At 36.7% G+C, this 7,313-nt stretch overlaps 1 long non-coding RNA gene across 4 annotated transcripts; it reads left to right on the top strand.

The window, feature by feature from the left end:
* The first annotated feature begins 521 nt into the window (after window positions 1-521).
* LOC148216668 (uncharacterized) lies at window positions 522-7,035 on the top strand. Of its 4 annotated transcripts, none has more exons than XR_015794789.1 (3): window positions 522-1,151; window positions 1,231-1,323; window positions 5,063-7,035. It is a non-coding gene; the product is annotated as an uncharacterized LOC148216668 (long non-coding RNA). The 4 variants fall into 4 exon arrangements; XR_015794790.1 differs by having other exon boundaries at window positions 5,090-7,035; XR_015794791.1 differs by having other exon boundaries at window positions 1,249-1,323.
* Window positions 7,036-7,313: the final 278 nt, after the last annotated feature.

Here is a 7,313-nt window from a genome sequence, read left to right on the forward strand (position 1 = left end):
TTTCATTTCTCCTTTCTGTTGGTCTGCCAGAGGCAACCTGAGTGGGGGGTCAGATGTGGGCAACAGTTTGTTGGTTTGCAAGGAAGTTTCTGGAGCAAAGATCCTAGCTTGCATAGAATAACATAACCATGCTTGAAATACAATAGGACTTTGGCTGTATGTCAGGCATACTGGCCAGAATCTGGCAAACTACCTGGTCCTGTCCTTGCCTTTAACAAAGAAAAGTTGTTGAAAGCCTTGATTGATCAAAGCCATGATGGGCAACAGAGGTCAATAGTTCTGTCTATCAGAAGAAACATAAAAGTGGGTTGAATGTACTAGGAATAGCATACTTCAGAAGCATGTGTGGTAAAACAAGAACAAATATTGGGTACTGAGCAAATGTGGATTGAATACCAAAATGAGTGACCTATATGAAAAAAGCTTGTTGAGTTGTTTGGTCGTACAGAGAGAATGAATTAGGATCTAATTGCAAAGCAAATATATGAGGAAAGAATGAATAGGTCCAAAAGAAAGAAAAGGCTAGAAAGGTCTTGGTTGCTTTCAAAAGTTAATAAATGTTATTTTTTGGTATAATTTTATTGTACTACACTAATTAACAAGAGAAAAGAAAAGCTTGCATATAAGTAGCAATATTAAAATGCAGATGATTTCTGACATAAAAATGAATAAAATTTAGGTGTAACATTCATGAGCAGGGTGCAGATTTTGACATAAACCTTATTAGGAGGTAGCTAAGGGAATCTGTGAATTGTCTTTATCCAGTCCTCTTTTCAGTGATCAGCAACCTCCCTGACTTTCCTCACTTCAGTTAAGTGCCAGAGAAAATCATCATGATGGGATTCCTCACACAGGAATTTTGACAGCATGAAGTGCAGGCATTTGGAGATGTGTTCAGCTGAAAAAACAAAACTTCTCTATTGTGCAGCAATAAAGCGAGTTTGAAAACGCCGCTGAAAGAAATTTGAAACTCTCAAGCACCCTAAGAACAAGGCAGAAAAACCAGGAACCTTTTTTGCAGCAAACTTTGGGGAAATTAGAGGCCTGATTTCCACAGAATATTATAAATCAAGGTGAAGGTCGTGTCATCCTTGGCCATGAGGCTGCACACCTCAGCTGTATAACAGCATCCACCTGGATAGGACTGCAAGGTACTGTTGGTTTGTGTGGCACAAGTAGCGGTTGATTGTTGAAATGAAAGAGATTTTGGTTTATTTCAATTTAGTTTAGCTCTCCATCTGTTTAAAGGTCCAAGCCCAGATGAAAAGCTGGAACGGTTGTGCTAACAGTTCACTGGCTGTTGGGACAGTCAACATTAGAACAGTAAGTCATCTGACCATTTTGCTATCTCATTCTGTCTTTATGGCGGCCCCTTATCAGCCCTTTGGAAATTCTTCTGTTCCTTTTGATAACATGATCCAGTGCCTGCGGTTTCTAGTTGCTGTGAGTGGAAGGAAATATATGCAGACTGTTAATTTTATGTTGTGCAAAGCATTTACCATTCCATCTCTTTCTTCCAGCCACCAAAAGTTTATTATGTGTCGATGGCTGGTTCTACTGGACTCAGACAAGCAGTTTCATGCTGTTCTTCTCCTTCATTCCTTCAGTCAGATGACCTCTTTACACAATCTGGTTTATTTCTAAAAATATATAATTTGGCTCTAAGGTTAAAAAGTAAATGGTTTTTGAGCAACCAAAATTTGGAAACCAGGGAGAAGAACCTTTGATCCTTGGCAGGATGAACAGTCATTGTGCCTCAAAGGCATTTAGCGAGAGAGCTATTGGGTATTTTCTTTGGTCTCTGCTATCCCGTAATTATTTGGAATTAAATAAATTTGCAGTGCACACCCACAATTTCATGAAGCCTTTAACAAATCTCATCATCAACTGTAGCTGAATCCTAGGCTACCTTTTCCTCTTCCCCCATGATCAACATTTACTAATCTGTATTATGTCACTTCATCCTTGTCCTTCTAGAACAGTGGTGGCTACTATCGAGAAACAAGAGGAAACAAGAAGAACAATGGGAAAGTCTCACTATCCATAGAATTATAATGTGTATTTCAAAAAGCATCACATAAAGGGCAATGTGCATTCCATAAATAGTAGATTCCAATGGAAACTTAGCATGTTCCTTGTCTATGGAGTTTTGAGGGTCAGAAGGGGAGGAAAAACATACTTGTGTGTGATGGAGAAAGGAAATGGAACAGACACCAGCATGTGTGTTAGATATGCTCTGTGCATTAATTATACCTTTTGCCTCACTGGATCTCATATAGTTTTGAAACAGTTGTAGCTGTTGTCAGCAGTCTTAATAATGTGTTCAGAAATAATAGTTGGGTTTGAATTTGGACATGTCGCTTCCTACTACAACAAAGCAGTTTGCATGGATGCCTGACATCCCCAATGGGGTCACTCTTCTTAAGTTATATGAACTACTGCAAAATAGAACTTCTATTTCCTATGTACTTGGCACACTGACAGCATTAAAAAAAAATGCTCCACAACAATATGCATATTGATACTGCTTTCCAGGAGTTGTCAGCCATTACAGGAGTTCATCAAAGGCCTTTTGCTGATCCATCACAGTCTTCCAATTGACTTCAACTTCACAAGGAATTTTAGTCATTCCTATTTAGAGATAATTAAAGCCTTTTTGGTGCAGAGAAGACTCTTTACTACTACTCTGTGGTGGTCCATTAATTGGTGTTGGGGAACTACAGTATATTGGTGGTAAATGGGGCTAAACCCTTAACTTAACAGTTTAAATTAGTTCATTGTTACTTACTAAGCCTCTGGATTAGAGAAATCAATATTTTTATATAACTAAAAGATTTATTCCTGGCAGTTGATTACAGATCCCCCCCCCAAAAAAAAAACAAAACAGTTCAGGGCATTAGTGGAATTTAGCCAAGTACACTGGATGATTAAGATAAAATTTCTGAGTAAGTATGTTTATATCTGCACTGAAAACAGACAAAGGATGGAATTTTCTCCCTGATAACAAGTGATATAACTAGTGACAATTTGTCCATTGTTTTCAGTATGAATATCTCAAAAAACAGGTTGCAAAACACTTAGAACAACTTATCAGTAGTACATTATCTGGGGTACCAATTTAAGCTTTCTCACTATCCAGCCAGAGGACAATTAATTCATAGAAAGGGTATTCTGATAGTCTTAATTCACTGTGTAACCTTGTCCAAACTGTTTATTAACATACATCTTATATAGCAATCTGGTAATCAAAACCTATCTCTATCTCTCCTGACACATCACTACTGAGAAGGGTCTATATACCTTCCATACCCTTCACAAAAGGTTTTAAACTTCTTATAAAGCTTACATTAAATCTGATGACCCGATTTGTCCATTGCACTAGGCCATGAACAATTTAAAAAATGGTTGGGTTTGTATCATAAATTATAAACTATGGGTTACAAACCACAATCACAACAACATGCTAAGCCCAAAAAGAATATGGCTTAGAATATAATCAGAACAAGATTAATATGTTGTCTTAAGTCTCCATCTTTCTTAACAAGTCTGTATCATTGTGGGGCTTTTGGAACTTGAGTTGGCCCATTGCTTTGGGTTTTGCTGCTATTTTAATCTTCTGTAACTCCTGAACCTTTGGTAATCAGTCCCAGTGCACACATAAGACACGACTGCCACCTTTCTTTCTTCCTGATCTCAAATGTATTTGCAGTTATGTGGAGATGGTGAACCAGTAGTATAAAAATAAAGAGACAGTGTTGGAATGACATGTTTGCCCAGAGTTAACTGAATTCTCACAATGTACTGAACCCGCACCTAAGCATATTGGCTGGGTTTGCAGAACATGCTAGGCCAAAATATGGTGGCTAGTCTGTGGCTTAGTGTCTCATGCAAGCACACCCACATGCAAACACAAAGTGAATATACTGACATTACAGTAGATTCCTATAATATTAAGGCCTATTCTTCTATACTATTTAATTATGGTAAAGTTGACAAGGCTAATGGAAGCTCTCCACTACAAATAGTTGTCTCTACATATCAAAGGCAATATATAGGGACAGGGTTAATTACTTCCTACTCATTTGCACTGGACTCAAGAAGAATCTTGCTGTTTTTCAGAATGCCTGAAGCAAGCTTACATCAGCCTGCCATTTTTTCTAGAATGCATTGTTGCTGGGAGAGACAGGACATTTTTTTTCCTGTGCTCAAATGAGAAGGTGACTTGTTTCTGCACTGATGAAAAGGCAAAGGGTCATGGTTACCCAAGCCTTTCTTCACTGAGTTCAAATTTACCATTCTTATTAATGGAGATTCTCAAACACAGTGTTTATTCAATGAGGGGGGGAAAAGAAGGAGGAGGAGAAGGAGGAGAAGACAGGAGACAATAATTTGGCTGCACAAAAAGCTTAGTGAATATCTGAAAACTACAAAGGTCCCAAAAGAAGGAGGAAAGAAAATTAGGATTACTAAGGAAGAGGACTCCAGAAAAGTTGATAAAGTCTCATAAAGGCTAAAGCTCAGAAAACTTTTAGGTTGAGAAACGACACTAAAAACAAGAAGATGAGGGGTTTCAGATATTTAAAATAAAAGGAAGTGAAAAGAATCAGTATACAAAGATGGCAAAATGCTGACAAGTACCAAAAAAAAACAAAACAAAACAAAGTGGGACTACTTTTATTTTGGCTCAGTCTTCTCTGAGAAGAATACCTGTTTTACTATATATTTGTGAAAAGCAGAATTAAAGCTTCAGCGTGACAGAAACCTACAAAGGGGAATTCATATTTATTTTTAATAGGTTTATATCTCCAGAACCAGAAGAATGGATTCCAAGGGAATTTGCTTATAGCCCAGCTGAACCTCTTTGAGATCCTGGAGAAGTCTGCATTTAAAAATAATAATAATAATAATAATAATAATAATAATAATAATAATAATAAGCCAGTGAACCAGTCTGTCTGACATGAATACCTGGGGAGAATCTAAAGTAGATTTAAAGGAAAGTGATCTGTAAGCACTTTGAAAACAAGGTGGTAATTATCAATAATTAATATTAATTAATCAGGTACATTTCTTGCTGGGCTACTTCCAGGGAAGATGGCGGACTGAAGACAGCTCCACAAAAAGCAGAGCCGAAGTTTGTGGCCGCAAACAGGGAACTGACAAATAGATTGGTTCCTTCGACCCTCTCTGGACAAAGAGAGGATGCAAGATTGGCCAAGCTGTTCTCCTTATGATTACTCTGAGCAAGGAGACTGCAAGACAACGGTCTCCAGAGGGTGGGAGAATTGGGAGATGAGAGAATTCACCATAATTGCTGCAGCCACAAACGGAGCCTTTTTAAAGGACACTAAGTTTGCGCTTCCCTTGCTAACCACTTTTGGAAATTGCTTCTTAACTGCTTCAAAGAAATTAGACACTTTCAAAGTGACAAGGCTGCAAACACTGGATGAGTGCCTTCAATCCTTAATACAAGAAAATGAAGATGTATCTTTATAATCTTTAAGAATTTAAAATAAACAGCAAAAAGCAAGACAAGGTTTTGGCTATAGAAAGTTTTAAGCAGATTAAGGGCTCAGAAAATGTTGGAATATTGGATTTTGAGTATTAAGACTTTGAAATTAATCATAAAGGATAAATACACTTTTGTGGGCAAGAAAAACTGTTTTTGATATTGGAGATATAACAAGATAAGTAATTGTAATGGCATTCAGAGATATCTTTGAGGAACTGTGCCGGGAACTGCACAGGGACTTTGAATCAATTATGTCAGCTATGTTGTGTTTTCTTGGGAACAGTCTGCTCCCAGAAGATGTTACAGAAAAAGAAATGCAACAAAATGTACCTGAGAACAACATGAACAAGAATTTGAATAAGAATTTGTCATCAGATTTTTTTTTCTTCCTAATATTTTTCCTCCAGGTGCAGGGTACACTTTTTTGGATCAACTGAATGTTGATCTGTTGATTGCAACAGGAATCAACTGACTGGCTTGTTGCCCGAGCCTGACGTCATTGGCTAAGAGAGAGTGACTGGCCCAAAGTCACCCAGCCGGCTTTCATGCCTAAGGTGGGTCTAGAACTCTGAGTCTCCTGCTTTCTAGCCTGCTGCCTTAACCACTGGACCAAACTGGCTCTCAGATATAAAGCAAAAATTGGATGAGGCTTTAAAAATTAAGAAGGAAATAAAAATGACAATCCCAGAGAGTAATTGGAACAATTTCTTTTTGCTGGGCTTACAAAAGAGGCTGTACAAAATATTGAAGAAATTTGAAATAAGGATCAACAATCATCTGAATGGAAGAAGGGACACAAAGTCGGTTTATTTGACCAGGGCTAAAATGGAACATGTTGCTATTCTGGGTGGCTGTATTTGTATTGGCTGATATCTGGACTGGAAAACTATGTATATTGCATTTGCTTATATTTAACATGGTGTTTAAGCTTTTTCCTCTACAGTCACTTTATATATTCTAATCTGACAGCATTTAAACTGGCTTGGTATTTAACTGTCTTTTTATGTCCTTCTTTCTTATGTTAAATTTTAGTCTTTTGTTTATATTAGGATACTAGGATTATTTTATATTTGTTAAATGTGGATTTGTTTATAGTTGAGAACTGAGATATGGGATGTTTATTTGAATGGGATATTTTGCTATTTCGGGTGGTTTTCTTTGGAACTGTTAGCATTTGGAATGGAAGTTTTATATATGTTAATTAACATTATTATTTTAGGGCTCTCTTTAGACTTTTTGCTGATACCTGGATTGGAGAAGATGTTACTTATTGGATTTGCCTATAGTTAAGAGATGAGTTATGGGATGAAGAGTTTTATATCTATTAATTGAGAGGAGGTGAAGAGATTATGAAATTGTTTATATTTGTGATGAAGGTGGGAAGTTGCTTTCTCAGGGTTTTTTTTCTTCTTCTTTGCACCTTCTTTCCCCCCCCCCTCTTTTTTCTTCTTTAGTTTGTATTATCTTTCACTGTTGTAATTAAAACTTTTAATAAAATTATTATTTAAAAAAAGAACATTTTTTGCTGGACTAACTTTAATTCATTTTTTGATTAGATAATTTCCTTAGTAGATTGTGGGACTTTGTATAATATATCTTGTTTTCATCAAAGTATTTGACATTCTGATTAGCAAACTTGTTGAATGTGGGCTGTGTGGCATGACAATTAAAGGAATACAGAACAGGCCTGAAAATTGTACTTAAAGAGTGCACATCAATGGTTCTTCATTAAACAGAAGAATACGTTGAATGAATCAGTCCTGAGTTCTGTATTCTTAAATTTTTTAATTAATGACTTGGA

The sequence above is a fragment of the Python bivittatus genome, unplaced genomic scaffold, assembly GCF_059951505.1.
Source record: "Python bivittatus isolate LINGU-HERP-01145 unplaced genomic scaffold, Pbiv_v1 ctg000080_np1212, whole genome shotgun sequence".
Classification (NCBI taxonomy): Eukaryota; Metazoa; Chordata; class Lepidosauria; order Squamata; family Pythonidae; genus Python; species Python bivittatus.